This window comes from Pseudophryne corroboree, chromosome 5 (assembly GCF_028390025.1).
Source record: "Pseudophryne corroboree isolate aPseCor3 chromosome 5, aPseCor3.hap2, whole genome shotgun sequence".
In the NCBI taxonomy this organism is placed as follows: Eukaryota; Metazoa; Chordata; class Amphibia; order Anura; family Myobatrachidae; genus Pseudophryne; species Pseudophryne corroboree.
The window spans coordinates 597,891,932-597,914,166 of NC_086448.1; positions in this window are offsets into that span (position 1 = coordinate 597,891,932).

Below are 22,235 nucleotides of genomic sequence, written 5' to 3' on the forward strand. Positions count from 1 at the left end.
GGTAGCTTCGGCCAATTATCAGACAACTGCGTATGGGCTGTGACTGCATTGTGTGTGTATGAAGTTTAAAAATATGAATGCAATGCGATCGAAGGTCAACAAACTGCGATCGCACAGCGATGCCTGGAAGAGTCCATTTATGGGAGGTTATATGGCATTTGCGGGGAGTGTCTGAGAAAATGCAGATGTGTCATGGCCATTTTTGGAGTGTGTATCTGATGTCATCTACGATTGCTGCGATTAAAAATATGGCGCCACTGCATCTCAAGCCACGTATATCCTGTGTATGCATGGGTCAAGGTCAACGAGAATTGTCGATGGTACTAGATTTTTGCGTATACATGCATATGCAAGTTTGTGCATGCATCGGTGGGAATCTTTTATCTTTCTGGGTGTATAGTCACATGTGTTTTTAGCAGAAGCAGTTCTGAGAAAATCGCTCTTTCTGTCTCAGTAGCGATCCAAACTGAATGAGGTCCGATATTCATAAATAACCCCCACAGTTGATGTAAAAGTCAATAATTATGTGTTAATTATTGCCTAAGCAACTGATTCTGAGAAGCAGGTAAGTCTGAATGTAGCTGCAACTCACAATTTTTAGGAAGCTGCAGTTGCCACAGACAGCGTGCCCAACTTAGAGCAGCTACGAAGGATTCTTAGTTTATATGACTCAGTCGCTTCTCACTAATGGCTACATGGGCATTACTAGGTGGTAGACTGGGGCATGAAGGCTCCACCAGGGGAATGCAGTGGCAGGGGCCCATGATTAAGGGGAGTGGCCAGCCACCACAGCATTGGGTTTTTTTTTCATTTCACAATACACAGATATAAAAACAGTAAACAATTAGGAAAAGATTATAGCTAAGGATAATGTGGCAGCCTGGAAATTGGTGTGTGTGCCCCTTTGAAAGCTTACTTACAGTGTCTGCAGCAGTGAGGGTGAATTGCTGGTAGAGCAGGCGTTAAAAACGGACCCTAGTCTTGATGTAAGTGATTAGAGGTGCTAGACACGCTGAATGAGGAGCGAGCGGGGCATGAATAACGGATGCAAACCACATGGTCACGCCGGGTGGTGAGAGCAGCGCTGCACAGCAGAAGCAGAGGGGTGCAACTGGGAAGCAGACAGCTGGATGAGCGAGTGTGAGAAGGCATAGCTCTACCAGGTAACTCATCCTCTTAGATAGTAACAGTGTATAATTTTAGTTCAGAGACTGGAACCTAACAGTAGAGGAGGGGGTGGTGCTCTCAGGCTGTGGGGCCCATCAGGGATTTCCCATGTAGCCCAGAGGGCTGGTCTGATGCTGCTAATACTAGTGATGATGGCTGCTCTCATAACTTGAGGAACAAGGGCAGTGCGGTTGCATAAATATCTGCAAATTACATTTCCTGATCACTGGAGGCATCCAGACCTGCTTCTGCATAATGTGCAACTGAGAATCAGGCCCTAAGAGTTTAATCTGTGACAATTATGCTAAAAGCACAGATGTTTATGGATAAAATTACATGAAGTCAGTTATTTTTGAGACAATTTTCCAAAGCAGAGAGGAGCAATGAGAATGAATAATGATTATAAGCAAAGATTTTCTTTCACAATCAAGGAAAGGTTAAGTAGTGCTATTATAGACAATTATTTTTCCAAGTATTATCTTTATATTTTTATATTGCATACTTAATGATTATATTAATTTGGATAACAATACAATAAATGATGCCCAAGTTTTCAACAATATTGGTCTGGTTGTAATGACGTATGAGTTTACCAGAGATATCGGTATCCAGCTGAAATCGGACATTTTTTTAATGCAGAAATCTTGTACAAGGCATGGTTTTACCTTGAACATGATTGACACTTTCAAAACAATGTCCAACTCGGACATAATTACATCCGGCCCCATGTTATTACTATCAAATATTAGAGCATACCTTATAAATACACTGCAATTTACACTATGATACTCCTTTGTATTACCTGAGATCTCCAGCAGCAAGTCAGTGTCCCTACCTATATCAGAACTGAATTTACACAGATTTTTTAATTCAATCAAACACATTCACAGATACTCAGAAGAATATGTAATTTTGTTTGGAAAGTATGGCATGTGATGAAAAGGTTATGCCCACGAGACAAGCATTTACTGTGTGATCAATAAAAATGACAAAAGTGTGTCAAAAGTGTCAGCTTAGAAGAAATCAATGGTTATAATCAGAAAAGTTACCTTATGGATTGTTGAATTCTGTCCTTACAGATCCCAGCACTTTCTGAATCACTGTGATGTACAGTAGGAAATGTTACATTTACAGAAAGCTGGCTATAGGCAGAGCTTGAAAGAGAAACGATAATGCCTCATTTAACTATGTAAATATTGACATATGAAGTAGTAATACTTGAGGTACAAAGCAGCAAGATAAAGAGTTGTTATTATTTAATGATGCTGTGCTACTGTCCACCTATGGAACTTCTTACACTTTCAGATCAGTCTCTTCACCTCCCTTCATGTATTTAAACGTTCTCTGAAACCCTATCTCTTTATTAGAGCCTACTCTACTCACTAATTCACATTCATCACTGTCTCAAACTCCTCACTGAGCCACAGTAATTTATATTGTCTCATTCTGCCTGATCCCTGCCATATTGCAAGTTCTCTCATGACCAGTGACATTCCTGCTGCTTGATTTCATGGGTTCATCTTTTTTAGTCTTACCTGTATGTCCCTGTTTTATGTACAGTATGCTCTTCTTTGACTACTGTCTGGCACTGTGGAGCACTGTGACACCTTACAATTCAATGAATGAAAGGAAAAAGGACACTCTGAAGAGCCCAGGACTTGACCTCAAGGGGGATATCCATGCCAGAAGGGCTGATGGTCTGGTAGGCCGGTCCGGTACCACAGAGAGACGGAAAGACTCTACGTAGCACAGCCTCCAGCTCTGTTTTATCCGACCCTCTGCCGAAGCATGTGTCTCCAAGTAAATGGGAGCGTGCTCCCATGAGCCATGTAGGGAAGCCCCAACTCCCCGCTTGAAGTGTCTGTTGCAAGGGAAATGGGGACGTGCTGCAAGCACACCCCATTTCCTTGGAGACGCATACCCCCATGCGCCGTGTCCGTGCACCCCTGTGATGTGCGTGCACCCCCCATGACGTGCCAGGGCTGATTCAGAGTGACAGTCCATCCCAGCTGAAAATGGATTTGCTGGGTTCTATCCAATTAAACCCGATGCCGGCACTTTTTGGGGATTATGCCTAAAACATGAGAAGCATAATCCACAATAAGTGCCACAGCTATAAGTGCCATTAAAATACATAAGTCTGCGGCTTTTTGCACAAAAAAACGGGATTTTCAAATTTTTCATGTGAGATAACAGGATAGGTGCAAAAAAATAGCGAAAACCCCCCATTTTTCACGGCTTTAGCACTATCATGGATAATTGGATACTCCCTAAGTAGTAAAGGCTTGTCAGCAGGAACTGATATCTGGAAATGACAATATCACAGTCTACAGTATGTAGTACTTAAACTAGTAATGGAACTGACCTGTGGTCACGTGATGATGGATTCACTTGATGCATGCAAAAGCTGCATTGGGTGATGTTATCCAAGGAAAAACCATGAGCAAACTGAAAGTGTGTCTCGATAGAACACAAAATGTGGAGACCCAAAACCTTACCACTATATGGAATTGTATTGTCTATATTGTGTTGTACTGTATTGTATTGGACCTCCATGTCAATGAACTGCCTTGAAAATATGACATACTGTACAGTACTTTTGCCCATAGTTGCTGTTCTGTTCCTGAAGAACTGGGATGTAATCAAACATATAAATTACAACTATTGTTGGAAATACAACAGTGTCAGTGTCACTGACCGTTCATACCAGACACACTATAACGGTATCACGGTACCGATAATGACGGGTACATAGGATTATTGCATACATTGAAGTATTGCAGTATTGCATACTGCTGCGCATAATGGGGGTAATTCAGACCTGATCGCTCGCTAGCAGTTTTTTGCAGTGCTGCGATCAGCTGTGCAAGTGTGCGAACTCACGTGCAGCCGAGCGGTACAAATAAACCTTGTGTGGTTTCTGAGTTGCCCAGAACTTACTCAGCCGCTGTGATCACTTCAGCCTGTCCGGGCCAGAATTGACATCAGACACCCGCCCTGCAAACGCATGGTCACGCCTGCGTTTTTCCAAACACTCCCCGAAAATGGTCAGTTGCCACCCACAAATGCCTTCTTCCTGTCAATCTCTTTGCGCTTGGCTATGCGAATGGATTCTTCGTAAAACCCATCGCACAGCAATAATCTGCTTTGTACCTGTGTGCCGCGCCTGTGCATTGCGGTGCATACGCATGCTCAGTTCTGACCTGATCACAGCACTGCAAAAAACGCTAGCGAGCGATCAGGTCTGAATTAACCCCAATGTGCGCAGTTGCCAAAAAACATACATAACATCCCTTCATGCATTTCCCTCAAAAAATCCAAATAGAGAAAGAGTGCGATCCACCAGAGTTTATCAATCTTCGGCAAATGCATTTATAATACTGTAAATACTATTGAACCTGCTTTGCCTAGTTAACAGGCGAACCACGACCATGGTTTTAATGATCATTAGAAGCATATTAATACTGTACATGTGCCCCTGAGTGTCTCTTCATCCACATATTAGTTAATAAAGAACATTAATATACAGTTGCAACCAGTGTGCACAGAAAAATCAATGTAATTGATATATACCAGCATATAATGCATTCCTGCAGCACATATTATTTCCCAGCAGACATCTAATGAAAAAAAAAATGGTTGTCAAGGCAACATAGTGTGTACCGACTCTAGTGGCTGCCATGAAGTAAACCAACCAAAATCTATTGTACTGTATGTGTTCAAAAATTATTCCAAATAAATGAATGCACTAAACAAATTAGTAAAAGGTCACATGTAAGGGTAACCATCTTGTAATCCAGTATAGCTCATTGATACATCCAGCAAGGTGCTATTTACTTAGGACATCTCTGTATATATTAAATAGATCAGAAATACTGCCAACAAGGTGATCTAAGTATCATTAGCTTCTACATGTAAGCAGAGTAGACATTGAAAAAACACCTAAAACTATCAATGTGATATTTCTGAGTTGATCGCAGCAGCAAGTTTGTTAGTAATTGGGCAAAACCATGGTGGTCATTTCGAATTGTTTGCTTGTTGCCGATTTTCGCTATGCTGCGATTTGTTGCTTAATGCGCATGCGCATGGTATGCAGCGCGCATGCGCTTAGTAATTTAACTGAAAACTTAGCAGTTTTGCTGTTGTTTTTGCGGCGCTTTTCAGTCGCACTGCTGATCGGTGAGTGATTGACAGGAAAGGGGCGTTTCTGGGTGGTAACTGAGCATTTTCCGGGAGTGTGCGAAAAAACGCAGGAGTGTCAGGAAAATACGCAGGAGTGGCTGGGGAAACGGGGGAGTGGCTGGCCGAACGCAGGGCGTGTTTGTGACGTCAAACCAGGAACTAAACGGATCGAGCTGATCGCAATCTAGGAGTAGGTCTGGAGCTACTCAGAAACTGCAAGGAATTATTTAGTAGCAGTTCTGCTAACCTTTCGTTCGCTATTCTGCTAAACTAAGATACACTCCCAGAGGGCGGTGGCCTAGCGTTTGCAATGCTGCTAAAAGCAGCTAGCGAGTGAACAACTCGGAATGACCACTCATGTGCACTGCAGGGGGGGGGCAGACATTTGCAAAGAGAGTTAGATTTGGATGGGTTATTTTGTTTCTGTGCAGGGTAAATACTGGCTGCTTTATTTTTACACTGCAATTTAGATTTCAGTTTGAATACACCCCACCCAAATCTAACTCTTTCTGCACATGTTATATCTGCCTCCCCTGAGGTGCACATGGTTTTGCCCAACTGCTAACAAAATTCCTGCTGCGATCAACTTGGAATTACCCCCATGGTTTTGCCCAACTGCTAACAAATTTGCTGCTGCGATCAACTCAGAATTAGGCCCATTATTGTAACAATATGAATGATCATAAAACAAGGAATATATATTATTTTTACTTAAGTTAGGAGATTTTAGGTAGTAGTAAATCAAGGATATAAAAGGAAACATAATAAATAAGGAAACATAACATAGAAAATATAATTTGATGGCAGATAAGAACCATCTAGTCTGCCCCTTAGTAAATAGCACTCCCAAAAAGCAAACTCCTCAGTGCATAGTATGAATGTATGAATATCTGTTACTAAGAAAAACAAACCAAGTAAATTGTTACTAATCACAGGACTGAGGATTTTGCCTCAAATGCCTCTTTTTTTCCATTAAGCAGAAAATGTCAAGTTAAATATCTGATTCAGATGATTTGTGCAGAGAATATGTCACTTTTATTGTGCCTATAAAAGCCTGAATTATAACTACACAGCCTACCATTTCCAATGATGTGGCTTGAAAAAGTGCAGTACTGTAGGTTAACATTTGCGTCTTTGAGACATTGCTGCAACTGAGTTTTGCTACTAATGGTAGATGACATAGAAATAAAATAATTTAATTTATCAGAAAAAAGGCAAATTACATATAAGAACTGAAGAACATAATAGTGTAGTATAATTATGGATATAGAGAAACACCCACAGGTTTCTGAATATATCCTATAATTGCACTTAGAATTGCAGTGTATTGATATGTTCATGTCTATGGAATAATGATTATAGGCCCTGCTGAAAATATTTTTTTTAAATGTCAGTAATATTAGCTGGAACCATCCTTCTATTATCAGCAAGGAAGGAGTCAGCTATCCAGCGTTCCCCATCAAGCTACCATGCCACCTGTCATTCAGATGGTGCCTTACGCTTAGGAACAGGGAGCTAAGTTGTGTACTAAGAAAGTATACTTAACGAAAACGTCTCAAGTATGCCAAGTAATAATCATTAAATAAGGTATTTAAGATTAGTCACCTGACATTTCCATTACTGTACATCATTATGCATGGTGACAAAGTGCCTGAAGCACTCATTTCCAGTCTATTCTGAACACCTCACACCTCACAATATTATTTTTAGTCCTAAAATTTGCACCGAGGTCGCTGGATGGCTAAGCTAAGCGACACAAGTGGCCGACACAAACACCTGGCCCATCTAGGAGTGGCACTGCAGTGTCAGTCAGGATGGCACTTCAAAAAAATAGTCCCCAAACAGCACATGATGCAAAGAAAAAAAGAGGCGCACCAAGGTCGCTGTGTGACTAATCTACGCGACACAAGTGGCCGACACAAACACCTGGCCCATCTAGGAGTGGCACTGCAGTGTCAGACAGGATGGCACTTCAAAAAAATTGTCCCCAAACAGCACATGATGCAAAGAAAAAAAGAGGCACACCAAGGTCGCTGTGTGACTAAGCTAAGCGACACAAGTGGCCGACACAAACACCTGGCCCACCTAGGAGTGGCACTGCAGTGTCAGACAGGATGGCACTTCAAAAAAATTGTCCCCAAACAGCACATGATGTAAAGAAAAAAAGAGGCGCACCAAGGTCGCTGTGTGACTAAGCTAAGCGACACAAGTGGCCGACACAAACACCTGGCCCATCTAGAAGTGGTACTGCAGTGTCAGACAGGATGGCACTTCAAAAAAATTGTCCCCAAACAGCACATGATGCAAAGAAATAAAGAGGCGCACCACAGGTATAGAATGTAGATGGATAGTATACTAAATGACGACACAGAGGTAGGTACAGCAGTGGCCTTCTGTACCGTAATGCTATATATAGTATACTGGTGGTCACTGTGTCAGCAAACTGCAAAACTAAAATGCACCACAGGTATAGAATGTAGATGGATAGTATACTTAATGACGACACAGAGGTAGGTACAGCAGTGGCCTTCCGTACCGTACTGCTATATATAGTATACTGGTGGTCACTGTGTCAGCAAACTGCAAAACTAAAATGCACCACAGGTATAGAATGTAGATGGATAGTATACTTAATGACGACACAGAGGTAGGTACAGCAGTGGCCTTCCGTACCGTAATGCTATATATAGTATACTGGTGGTCACTGTGTCAGCAAACTGCAAAACTAAAATGCACCACAGGTATAGAATGTAGATGGATAGTATACTTAATGACGACACAGAGGTAGGTACAGCAGTGGCCTTCCGTACCGTACTGCTATATATAGTATACTGGTGGTCACTGTGTCAGCAAACTGCAAAACTAAAATGCACCACAGGTATAGAATGTAGATGGATAGTATACTTAATGATGACACAGAGGCAGGTACAGCAGTGGTCTTCCGTACCATACTGCTATATATAGTATACTGGTGGTCACTGTGTCAGCAAACTGCAAAACTAAAATGCACCACAGGTATAGAATGTAGATGGATAATATACTTAATGACGACACAGAGGTAGGTACAGCAGTGGCCTTCCGTACCGTACTGCTATATATAGTATACTGGTGGTCACTGTGTCAGCAAACTGCAAAACTAAAATGCACCACAGGTATAGAATGTAGATGGATAATATACTTAATGACGACACAGAGGTAGGTACAGCAGTGGCCTTCCGTACCGTACTGCTATATATACTGGTGGTCACTGTGTCAGCAAACTGCACTACTGAAATGCACCACAGGTATAGAATCTAGATGGATAGTATACTTAATGACGACACAGAGGTAGGTACAGCAGTGGCCTACTGTACCGTAATGCTATATATTATATACTGGTGGTCACTGGTCAGCAAAACTCTGCACTGTACTCCTCCTATATAATATTATACTGGTGGTCCCCAGTCCCCACAATAAAGCAGCACACTGAGCACAGATTTGGAGTGTTTTTCAGGCAGACAACGTATACTGGTGGTCACTGTCAGCAAAACTCTGCACTGTACTCCTGCTATATAATACAGCTGCTCCCCAGTCCCCACAATTAAGCAGTGTGAGCACAGATATATGCAGCACACTGAGCACAGATATGGAGTGTTTTTTTTCAGGCAGAGAACGGATAACTGGTGGTCACTGATCAGCAAAACTCTGCACTGTACTCCTCTTATATTATACAGCTGCTCCCCAGCCCTCCCCACAATTAAGCAATAATGCACAATCAAGTTCAAAAATAACGGCTTCAACCCTCTCCATCCCCAGTGGTGCTCCTCAGCATGCAGTACTGGATGTCTTCCTGGCTCTGCTGCTGGGCCGCCGGGTCCCACTGGAAGCTCACTGAACACCAGAAGTTGCATTGCCGCAAGGCTCGGCTTCTTCCTGTGTCCTCTGCGGTCTCAACGGCCGCTCCACTCACCAGCTGGTGAGGAGTCTTATGGTTGTGGTCTGCGGTGATGTGCAGGCAATGCAGGCTTGTGGTGTCTGTGTGTGGATCTGTTTCCAACGCGTTTCAGCTGCAAACTGCCTTTGTCAAGGATTCAGAATGCTGTCTAGTGGGGTTCTTTTATTAGTCTTCCTGACCAATCAGGATACGATGGGTGTGTTTCCAAACGATTGATTGATGGTCTTCCTTACCAATCAGGATACGATGGGTGTGTATCCAAATTGTTGATTGATGGTCTTCCTGACTAATCAGGATGCGATGGGTGTGTTTCCAAACGATTGATTGATGATTTCATGCTAGTGCTTCACTCCGTGTTTCTTGTGATTTTAAACAGTAGTGTGCCAGACTTTTTACCTTTTATGGCATGGTGTTAGATGGGAATGTGTCATTTTAAACAGTGGTGTGTCAGACTTTTTTCTTTTTGTGGCATGGTGTTAGATGGCAATGTGTGTGTCCTATACTTATATTAATATAATAGTAGATTGGTTGTATGTCTAAAACAATAAAAGCAAGACGGAGAGACAATATAAAGAGCGCATTGGCCAGCATAGAACAGCGATCGGGGCGGCATTAATTTCGGGCACCAGTGATCAAGCTGTAGCGAGACACTTTGCATGTGCCAGGCATAGAATGTCGACACTGCGGTATAGAATGATAGCATAGGTCCCCAAATCTTTAAGAGGAGGTGACCTTGCTAAAAAAACTCCTCCAACTTGAGGCTTTGTGGATATTCACTCTTGACACTGTCAACCCCAAGAGGTTGAATGAGTCGTTAAGCTTATCCTCCTTTATCTATGTTTCCACACCAGATAGGCATTGGAGTCTGTGAGTGCCTGTTAGCAGGGGCGTATCTACCCATTGGCCAGGATGGCACTCGCCAGGGGCGCCAGCCGAGCAGGGGGCGCCACCTGACGGTACCACCCTCAGCCAATGAGTGGAATCCCTTAAGCCGTAATGTCTGGCAATACCTGCTGTGCCGAGCTGCCTTGGATGGAGGGCGGAGGATCGCTCAGCAGGCAGGAGCTGGCGCCGGTGTCCGGCACCGCACTGCACTACAGGGAAGAAACTGAAAATAAACTGCAACTCCCAGCAACCCTGTCGGCGATAAGGGCTGCTGGGAGCTGTACTTTATTTTCAGTTTCTTCACATAGTTTGGTGCGATACCGTACAACGGCGCCAGCTCCTGCCTGCAGAGCAATCCTCTGCCCTCCATCCCAGGCAGCTCGGCACAGCAGGTATTGCCATACACTACGGCTATCTGCTGGGATGTTGTGGGGTGGGGACTAGGGCTATGTGCTGTGTGGGGAGGCTATGTATGTGCGGGGAGTGGGGGAGACTACTGCTACAGTATGTGCTAAGGGCGGACTACAGCTATGTGCTGGGAGGGGGATGGGGACTATGGCTACAGTATGTGCTAGGGGAGGTGAGGGATTATGTGCAGGGAGGGGGACTATGGCTATCTATGCTGGCAGGGAAATAATGTTATGTGATGGGAGGGGGAAGGGATTATGGCTATGTGCTTTTGGGAGGTGAGGGGATATGTGCATGGAGGGGGACTATGGCTATCTATGCTGTCAGGGAACTATTGTTATGTGATGGGAGGGGGATCGGGACTACTGTATGACTGTTGGGAGAGGTAGAGACTACGGCTATGTGCTGTGGGGACTATGGCTATTGCTTGCAGAGGTGGGGAGGCTATGGCTATTTACTGGGAGTGGACAATGTCTATGTTCTGGGAGGGGAATGGGGACTATGACTGTGCAGGGAGGGGGAAATAACTACGTGCTGTAATCTGGCGACGGCTATGGCTATGTGCTGAGAAAGGAATACAGCTATGTACATTTGAATAGGAGAGTTAGGTAGTGCCAGTGATGCAAGTATGGCGGTACTGTGTACTGGTAAGAAATTCCCAGCCGGTATACAGTACCGCTGGGCCGCCACCTTGCAAACACCATGGAGAGAGGAGAGCGCAGCATGCGCCTCTCCTCTCCTGCCCCCTTCAGTCCGTAGACCAGCATTTTCTCCTACCCTTTGAGTCCAGCGGCTGTGGCGGCGTTTACTCAGATGGCGGTTCATGATCAAATCAGAGCTTGTGTACTGGCAGCCAATCAGGAGCCACTACTGCCGGACCATGAGCTCTGATTGGCTTGCGGGTCGGCGCCAGAATCTGAGCTTCAGGACTCCGCCACCACCGCAGGAGGAGACCGGACTGAGGGCTGGAGAGGTACGTGCTGCGCTCTGCTCTCCCCGACAGCAGCAGCAGGCAGTGCCAGCCCTAGGCATCAGCAGCATCAATCGTGAGTTGCACAACTGGGGGCATATCTGGCACTGTGGGGGCATATCTCGCAATGTGGGGGCATGTGTATCTGGCAATGTGGGGGCATATCTGGCAACATTGGGGTATATCTGGCAATGTGGGGCAATATGTGTATCTGGCACTGTGGGGGTATATCTAGTACTGTGGGGGCATGTGTATCTGGCAATGTTAGGGCAGATCTGGCACTGTGGGGGAATATGTGTATCTGGCACTGTGAAGCGTATCTAGCACCATGGGGGCATATCTGGCACTGTGGGGGCATGTGTGTATCTGGCACTGTGGGGGCATATGTGTATCTGGCACTATTGGGGCATATGTGTATCTGTCACTGCACTATTGGGGTCATATGTGTATCATGCCCCCATTTTCATTGGCCATGCCCCATGTGGCATGTGGCCACACCCATTTTTTGGTGTTCATGCACACACAGTACCACTAACATTTTTTTTCTACTTGCACCACTGGGTATTGCGCTGCACTGCACTGCTTTGCACTACTATTTGATTATTCTACCTGGCCTTGGGTGGCATTGCCTCCTCAGCCAGGCCAGGCACTGCTGATGTCTCCTCAGTGTTATAAGAATTACTGTGTGGGTATAATGTGTAAAGGGAACTGCTACTGTGTGGGCATGATGTGTATAAGTGTTACTACTGGGTAGTGTAATTTGAATTGGGGGAACTATTGGATGGTCATGCCCCTTTCCCACAAGATCATGTCCCTTTTTTGCACATGCACCTTCCTTATTTCAAATATGGGGGGCGCCAGTCCCTTACTTTGCAAGGGGTGCCCGGATGCTTGGATACACCCCTGCCTGTTAGGTTCACATATTTCAGCATATTTAGTAGTTCCTTTTTCATTAGATATCCCTCCAGTTGACTTTATGGATGAGCAGTGTTGATAGCTCTCAGCAATGTGCTACATCTATGAAAGTTCATCTTGAGAGGTAATTCTGTATTTTTTGTATTTTTTGTCTATTTAGTATATAGGTCTGCACTAAGTTTAATGTTTTTATATCTGTTTATGTCATATTTATTAGTATGCTTCTGATCAAGTGCAGTCACTATGTCTACACTGTGTTATTGTGACACTGTTCTTTTTGCTGCAGGGTACACTGGGCTCCACAAGGAAAGACATAGGGGTGTAGAGTAGGATCTTGTTTCGAGGCACCAACAGGCTGAAAAGCTTTGACTGTTCCCAGAATGCACAGCGCTGCCTCCTCTATAACCCCGCCTCCCTGCACGGGAGCTCAGTTTTGTAGTTGGTGCCGCAGATAGCAGGCACATAATAGAGGGGCTGCTCTGGGCAGCCCTAAGAAGAGCTTTTTGAGAAGAAAAGTGAAGACTTCAAGGGCTGCAGCAGTGTGTACATGTCTAGTGACATTCACTGCTAAAGCTCCATCTCTCCCTAGCGGCGCTGTACACTCCCGAGCCCTGGTTGCCGGGTAACTACAGCAGGAGGCTCCGGTTTTCTTCTACAGTCAGGCACACATGACGGGGGCTCTCCGGGATCGCGTGGCCATGCTTCGGGAGGTGGTGAGTGGGTCCCGCTCGCGGGACCCGTACCTTATTGCGATCCGGCGCGGTCAGTGGGAGGCGGGCCGCACACGCTGGCGGTGGAAACTGTGGCAGTACAGGCGATCCCACTAGATCACCAGGGTATGGGTGTAGGTCAGGTTTTCCCTTAAAACCGTTTTACTAGTAGCCCAAAGTACCCGGTGGTTTTGCCAGCAGGGGGATAAGGCTTAGACCTGGAGCCCCTCCCCCAGCCACAGGGTGCCATTTCCAGCAAATGTTCCCGCCCTGGAGCTGCATATCTGTCTCTCCCTCACTCCCTGTCAGTGTTTGGGTGCCATTTCTCTCAGCTACACTGTTCCTGGGACTGCTTGGGCAAATTCTCCTGTGTAAAGCCGCCTGGTTGTCAGCGCTGTGACTTTACATGACACTTAAGTATTCTACATGTCAATTAGACAGTGTTAGTTAAGAAAGAGTGCATTTAGTCAGGATTCTCTGGTACAAGTTCCCTGTCATCTAGTTCTTACTGTGCAGTGTTATATCTATTGACTACATAGCTATATAAGCTGGTCCAGTGGAGTATTATTGTTAGTAATAAATAACCTCTGCATTGTTTACATGTGACTATATGTGTGTGCATTAGCTTGCTGAGTGGTTTCCATTTCATGTCTCTCACTCAACTTGCTATCCCTATATTCTATAACTTGAGGGGGCTTGGTGCGTCAGGTTTTATAATTATATAGGATTTTCACAAGATATACTCTAATACATATTTTTCTCTGTGATTTTTATCACCATATCTCTCCTGTATCTCTGCTTGTGCTGACTACACTGCGCAGGGGTTTGGGTAAGAGGTATTGTGCTGCTGCCAATTGTACTGTGTTACCTGATACTGCAAGTTATATCATGTCTGCTTCTGAAGGTAACGGTTCTGGGGCTGAACACACTGCCGGTGTTGCTGAAGCCACAGACCCCTGAGGAGACTATAGCAGCTGTGGGCTCTGGTTCTGGGGGCTACTTATCCCCCAGTGGGACTGTGGCAACGGAGGTACATAATGACCCACCGTGGGCTACTTTCTCCACGCTTCTACATACGCTAGTTACTAAACTAACACCCCCTATGGGACCTCCTATGCCGGTGCAACCGTATGTGGTCCCCACAGCTAACCCGCCTTGGGCGGACAATTTATCTGCTCAATTGAAGAAGTTGAACCAGTCCTTGACTACTAAAAAGTCTGACCCTCGCTCGCCTAAGACCAAGGGGTCCTCTAAGCGAGCTCTTATCTCCTCACAATTCACTGCTGTCACTGACACCTCGTCTGATGAAGATGGCGCTTACACTGACCCCGCAGATTCTGACACAGATACTGCTGATGGGGAGGGTAGTTCACATGTGGATGTTCCTGATCTTTTGGAGGCTATTAAGTTAATTTTACAGATTACGGATGATCCCGAGCCATCCGCCCCTCCTAAGAAACCAGATAGGTTCAAGCGTCAGAAGGTGGTTAAACAAGTTTTACCTCACTCTGACCACCTAGCAGATATGTCAGGAACCCTGGGGAAAACCCGGGAAAGAATTTTGTTCCTCAAAAGAAGATGCTGGCTCGCTATCCCCTCGCGCCAGGGCTGTCTAAAAATTGGGAAACGCCTCCTCCGGTAGACTCACATGTGGCTAGGATGGTGGTTTCCTCAGCTCTACCTGTCACTACCGTCACGTCTCTGAAATAGCCTACGGATAAACGTGTCTAGGGTTGTCTGAAAGCGATTTACACCCTCACGGGTGCTGCACAAAGGCCCACTATCGCAGCAACATGGGCTGCAGAGGCTATTGAAGCATGGGCCTTGGAGTTAGAAGCTGAAATCTCTTCTGACCATGCTAGACAATACTTGTCATATATTGTCACAGCTTCTCACTATATTAAAGAGGCGGCTTCTGATGCCGATATCCTAGCAGCCAAGGCCTCTACTACATCAGTCCTGGCTCGCCGGATATTGTGGCTGAGATCCTGGTCTGTGGATCTGGACTCTAGAAAAATCCTGGAGGTACTCCCTTTCAAGGGAGATATTCTGTTTGGGGAGGACTTAAATAAGATAGTGGCTGACTTGGCTACTGCCAAAACTGCCTGTCTGCCAAGTACTGCTCCTTCTGTGTCAAAGGCTAAAGGTACTTTCTTTCGCCCCATTCGTCCTTAAGGTAAAGCAAAAGGTCAGGTGTACAACAAGCAGGCCCGCACTTCCAAACCTGGTAAGCCGAAGTCCAAAAAAGCCTGGGCTGTCCGTCAGCCAGCTTCCAAGACCGATAAGCCTGCCGCATGACGGGGTGGGCCTCCCCCTGGGGGATCCCAGGGTGGGGGGCCGGCTTCTAGGGTATACCCAGGAATCGTTGAAGACCACTTCAGATGCCTGAGTATGGGAAGTTGTCACTCGAGGTTACGCCATAGCCTTCAAAAACCGACCCCCTCATCGATTTTGCCGGACAGACGTCCTGTTGGACCAGACAAAGGCAAACACTCTACATTCGGTGGTACAGACCCTCCTGGATACAGGAGTCGTAGTACAGCTGCCTCTTGCTCAGAGGGGCCGGGGGTACCATTCTCCGTAGTTTCTGGTCCCGAAACCGAATGGGTCCTCCCGGCCCATTCTCAACTTCAAGGCGTTGAACAGGTTTGTGAAAGTTTCCAAGTTCCGTATGGAAACCCTTCGCTCTATAGTTCTGGCCTACATGGTCTCCCTGAACATACAGGATGCTTACCTGCATATTCCTATAGCAGTGTCACATCAGAAATACCTGAGGTTTGCGATTGGCAACCTCCATTACCAGTTTCGGGCAGTACCTTTTGGTTTAACTACGGCTCCGCGAGTCTTCACCAAAGTTATGGCGGTGATGACGGTGGTACTCCGCCGTCAAGGGGTCAGGATACTGCCGTATCTGGATGACTTGTTAATCCTGGCAAATTCCACAGAATTTCTCCTACGTCATCTGGATATTACTGTCCGGTTTCTACAAGCCCACGGGTGGCTCATCAACTGGAAGAAATCCTAAAAGTAAAAATTTGAATATAGCTTGGGCGCTACCACCTCAAATGTATATAACAATATTTGAAAATAATGAACAATGTTGAGAAATAATAAGAGAGTCTGTTATAGTGTCCCAGAGAAATTTCTTTGTTCTTCCACAGGTTCACTTTCCTCCAATCAATCTTCAAAGCAGAAAACTTCTGCTGTCTTCCCAATGTGTGACCATCCACTCCGGGTAATGTCCTCTTCGGCCCCTCGTCGGTTCGGCCCCAGGGGCTGCAATCCGCTGGCACCGGGTGTCCTCCTTCCCCCAGAGGCCGTGCGCTCCGGTGCTGGGAGGTGAGGGGGGTGGGGGACGGGGAGGATGGGGGGAGCGGGAGACGTTCGGGGAGGTGACGGGAGGGCGGCGGCGACCTCTCTGTCTCTCTCTCCCTCCTCGGTGGGGGTCTCAGCGCCTGACTCCCCGAACTGCCGCCATCTCTGAGCACTCTAAAGCGGGTAAGAAAACACACAATAACGCGCAGGAGCCGCCTTCCCCGTCAGATCCCCTCAGCCATAGAGCAGAGGTCCCTGCTCAGAGCATGGTGCACCTGGGAGTGCTTTTGGACACTCACAACCAGCGGTTGTTTTTGTCTCAGGAGAAAGTCCTGAAGCTTCTGGACTGGATTCGTTGCTTCCTTTCTCGTCCACAAGTGTCGATACATTCGGCAATGCAGGTGCTGGGCTTCATGGTATCAGCATTCGACATGGTGGAGTATGCTCAATTTCATTCTCGCCCCCTCCAGAGGCTGATTCTAGCCAAGTGGGACGGTCTGCCTCACCGGATCAGGTCTCACATAATCTCATCTACCGGCCATATCGGCAATATTCATTCCGGGAGTCCTGAATTGGGAAGCGGACTTTCTCAGTCGTCAGGACGTACATGCCGGAGAGTGGGGCCTCCATCCAGAAGTGTTTCAACTCCTAGTGGAAAGTGGGGCCTTCCAGACGTAGATCTGATGGTGTCTCGACACAATCACAAGGTTCCGGTCTTCGGAGCAAGGACAAGGGATCCTCAAGCAGCATTCGTGGATGCGCTGGCGGTGCCGTGGAGGTTTCGGCTGCCGTATGTGTTCCCTCCGGTGTCACTCCTGCCCAGGGTAATTCGGAAGTTCGAGCAAGAAAGAGGAATTCTGCTTCTCATAGCTCCAGCGTGGCCCAGATGGCACTTGTTCTCAGACCTGCAGGGCCTATTGTCAGAGCATCCAATTCTACTTCCACAATGCCCAGACCTCCTCGTTCAGGGCCCCTGTGTCTACCAGGACCTAGCCCGGCTGCCTTTGACGGCGTGGCTCTTGAAGGGCTAAAGGGTTTTCTGAGGCGGTCATTCAAACTATGTTGCGGGCCCGGAAACCGGCTTCTGTTCGGATTTATTATAGGGTCACGCATTCTTACTTTGTTTGGTGCGCATCTAACGATTATGACGCTTCCAAGTTTAGTACAGCCAAGTTGTTGGCCTTTCCTCAGCTGGGCCTGGACTTAGGCCAGACGCCTCCCTCAAGGTACAAATATCTGCCTTGTCGGTGTGGTTTCAGAGAAAGATTGCAACCTTACCTGATGTGCATACCTTTACTCAGGGTGTGTTGCGTATCCAACCTCCTTATGTTCCGCCTGTGGCTCCTTGGACTTGTCGGTGGTTTTGGAGGCGTTACAAGAGTCTCCGTTTGAACCTCTTGGTTCAGCTGATCTTAAGTGGCTTTCCCTTAAGGTGGTATTTCTGCTTTCTATTGCTTCAGCTAGAAGAGTGTCGGATTTGGGTGCCTTGTCTTGTAGTTCCCCATATCTGATATTTCACCGTGACCGGGCGGTTCTTAGGACTCGTCCCGGATATTTACCTAAGGTGGTTTCTTCGTTCCACCTTAACCAGGAGATCGTGGTTCCGGCACTTGTTTCTCCTGATCTGTCTCCCAAAGAGCGGTCTTTGGATGTGGTACGGGCTCTCCGTATCTATGTGAAGAGAACTGCTTCTATTAGGAAATCTGATTCTCTCTTTGTGCTGTTTGGATTTCACAAACGGGGCTGGCCTGCTCACAAGCAAACTTTGGCCAGATGGATTAGAATGGTGATTGCACATGCTTATGTGTGGGCTGGTCTATCAGCTCCTGCTCACATTACGGCCCATTCTACTTGGTCTGTTGGACCTTCTTGGGCGGCCCGCCGTGGTGCGACCCTTGAACAATTGTGCAAGACGGCTACGTGGTCTTCAGTGAACACGTTCATAAGGTTCTATGCCTTCGATACTGCCGCTTCCCAGGATGCTTCCTTTGGACTCCGGGTTCTTGTGCCCACTACAGTGCGTCCGCTCCCATAAGGAACAGCTTTAGGACATCCCCTATGTTTTTCCTTGTGGAGCCCAGTGTACCCCGCAGCAGAAAACGAGTTTTATGGTAAGAACTTACCTTTGTTAAAACTCTTTCTGAGAGGTACACTGGGCTCCACAAGGCGCCCACCCTGATGCACTTAGCTTCTTTGGGTTGGTATGGCATTAGCCGCTGACACTTCTCCTGTCATGAGAGTGTGGTGTATGTGGCTACTAACAGTTGTCGTCTCTTTTCCTGCTACTGCATTGGGCTGGTTAACTAAAAACTGAGCTCCTGTGCAGGGAGGCGGGGTTATAGAGGAGGCGGCGCTGTGCATTATGGAAACAGTCAAAGCTTTTGAGCCTGTTGGTGCCTCGGATCAAGATCCTACTCTACACCCCTATGTCTTTCCTTGTGGAGCCCAGTGTACCTCGCAGAAAGAGTTTCAACAAAGGTAAGTTCTTACCATAAAACTCATTATTGTGAGGCTTTTCCTCACATCTTATTGGTTATTTTCACTGATTATTGTTGTTTTGGTTGTCATTGTGACTCATAGGCGTGCTGTGTGTCTCTCCCATACCCTTCCGACGCAGGTCCCGTTGGTTCCCCGCTTCCGGTAACGTCAGCAACCGGAAGCCGGAAGGGTTCAGATGGGTCCCGGGACTGCGGCCAGTGGCGGGTGGGAGAACAGGCTGGCTGTGAGTATAAATGTTTTGTTATCTCTGTACACATGTTATCCTGTTGATAGGGTGAAACCCCCCGAAACGTCAACTTATGACTTAAAGTATTTTCACTTTTCTAATCTGGAAGTGCCGCCTCCTTTGTTCTGCCGTATATATATATATATATATATACTAGGTGCTTCATCGCGCTCTTCACACCGTCGCAAGGGGCTACGCCCCCTTAGCCCTTGCATGCCTTTCTGGGGTTCAATATTTGTATTATATGGAGTATTACCTGCATTCCTTTGTTAGTGGTTAAATATTGCACAATGAAAGGGCATGCGATGGTGAAGGAGGCGCAGCCCCTTGCGACGGCGTGAACAGCACCTGCAGGGCATGATGTACAGAATGTAGCGGGTGCGAGTGTGGATGGGGGAGAGTGTCTGTAGATGCTGTGGGTGGAGGGGGGGCGGATTGGGGGGGGGGGGCGGATGGGGAAGGGCCGAGAGGTGATGCAGGTGGGGGAGGGGCAGAGGAGTAGGGGCTGCAGATGGGGGAGGGGTCCGGATGCACTGCAGGTGGGGGAGTGGCAGGGGTGCCATGGGTGGGGGAGGGGGTCTGGAGGCACCGTGGGTGGGGGAGGAGCAGGTGCGGGTGGTGTGGTGAATGGGGAAGGGGGTCCGGAGGCGCTGCAGTTGGTGGAGGGTCAGGTGCGGGGGTGCCGTGGGTGGGGGAGTGGTGGGTGAGGGGGGAAGCGCATGGAGGAGGGTGTCTGCAGATGCTGCGGGAGGAGGGGGGCAGGTGTGGGGGAAGACATATATGGGGTGGATGGTGGAGGAAGTCTGGAGGTGCTGTGGGTGGTGGAGGGGCGGGGGAGTGGGAGTTGCGGGTGGTGTAGGGGGTCTGGAGGCACAGTGTGTGGGGGAGGGGTGGAGTGCCACATGTGGAGGGGAAGGTGCGGAGGTGTGGTGCATTGGGGATGGGTCTGGAGGCGCTGCGGGTACCGTACCTGCCAAAAAGGTAGTTGGAGGGTATGCAGTAACAGGGCCAGGACAGGGGTGACGGGGCCAGGACAGGGGTGATGGGGCTAGGACAGGGGTGACGGGGCAAGGACAGGGGTGACAGGGCCAGGACAGGGGCGATGGGGCCAGGACAGAAATGACAGGGCCAGGGTAGGGGCGGCAGGACCAGGACAGGAGTGACAGGGCCAGGATAGGGTTGACAGGGCAAGCACAGGGGTGACAGGGCCAGGATAAGGGTGACAGGGTAAGGCCAGGGGTGACAGGGCAAGGCCAGGGGTGACAGGGACATGACAGAATACAGGACACGGGAGAGATTGGTATTAGGGACAGAACAGTGGTGACAGACAGATGTGTCTTACCGGAGTCACTGCTGCTGGCTGCTGCTGTTCCACTCCAATCTATTGGGATCTGCTGCTGGTGGAGACTTGGCACGGCTGACTCTCTCAGGCTGGAGTCCTGCTTCCTCTGCCTGCCCGCATCCCTCACCCCACTCCTAAGTCACACCGCGGACCTCGCGCGGCTGCCGGGCACTGTGGTAAGGGGAGACTGGGAGTGACTGGTTAGCCCCCAGGAGACGCTGCAGCTAGAGAGAGGAGGGGGTCATAGCATGCACGCGGCGCAGACCTCGCGGCTGCCAGGCACTGTGGTAAGGGGAGACTGGCAGTGACTGGTTAGCCCCCAGGAGATGCTGTGGCTGAAGGGAGGAGGGGGTCGGAGCCTGCAAGCAGCACGGACTTCTGCAGCGCTGCCACAAGCTTAAGTGTGAGAAGGAGCTGGGCGCACCTCACTGCAGGCGGCAGCGCTGCAGCAGCTAGCGGTGGTGTTGCCGGGGCTGGAGATAACAGAGGCAGTACGGAACCTGCACAGCGGCAGGTGCCCCACAAAACTGCAGCTAAGAAGCGTGGAGTGTGCCAGAAAGTGACGCTCCTCCGTGCCAGAGATCCCCTGCTGAGTATGCTGATGTGGGGGGTCAAGCACACAGTGAGCTGGTGCCCGTCTGTCTGTACAGCATACCCCCTCACACACCCCATACCTCCCAACTGTCTCGATTTTCACGGGACAGTCCCATTTTTTGGGGTCTGTCCCACCTGCGGGCCGCAGTGTCCTGCGGTGGGGGGTGGGGCAGTTGGGAAGCTCCTGTACTCGCTGTTCTGCTTAGCAGAGCAGCGGTTAATAGACGCTATGCACATATGCACAGCGTCTATTTAGTGGAGACAGAGGGAGAGGGGGCATCAGGGGGTACGGATTAAGGGTGGGGTCCGGCAGCAGAGTCGGATTAAGGGGGGGGGGGGCAGGGGGTACGTACCATGGGCCCCACAGTTTTAGGGGGCCCCCCGGCTGGAGTAGCTCTGTCCCAGCTCTGAAGCTCCCCCGTCCTGCCAGCAACAGCAGCAGCATTGTGCTACAATCAGCACACGCTGCTGCGTGTTGGCAGGTCTGTGGTGTTGCAGGGAGGCAGCAGCCTCCCTGCTTTCTTCTGCCTGTGCGGGTGTGTAGGTGGGGAGCGACCACCCCCTCTAGATTTACCCCTAGCTGAGGGGCCAAAATCCCATTTAAAAAAAACAACTAATTAGCGGAATTTGCATAAGGGTGTGTGGCCACACGTCCCATGATTAGGCCACGCCCCCTAACCTGCAGCAGACACAGCAATGAGATAGGGCCCCCCTGTCTCAAGTGCCCTGGGCCCCCCGGACTCATAAACCGCCCCTGGGGGCATGCCAGCAGCTCACAGAGCGCTGGGCATGCCCCCTCACTGACGAAAACTGGGTGTGGCTCGCGATTGTGGGTCCTCCCATGAAGCCATGCCCCCTTTTTGTTGGACATGCCCCTTTTCACCGCGCGTGTGTCCCTCCTTCTGCCTGAAGAAAGCTGGGAGGTATGCACCCATGCCTGTGCCATGGCCATACCATCTGCTCCTGCTCCTAGTCTCCTATAGATTTGCCCAGATCTGTGACTCATTTGACTAACTTCGCCCAGTGTTGTGACTCCGCCCAGCATTAGCAAATGAGGCACAAAGTCACAGATCTGGGCTAATATAAAG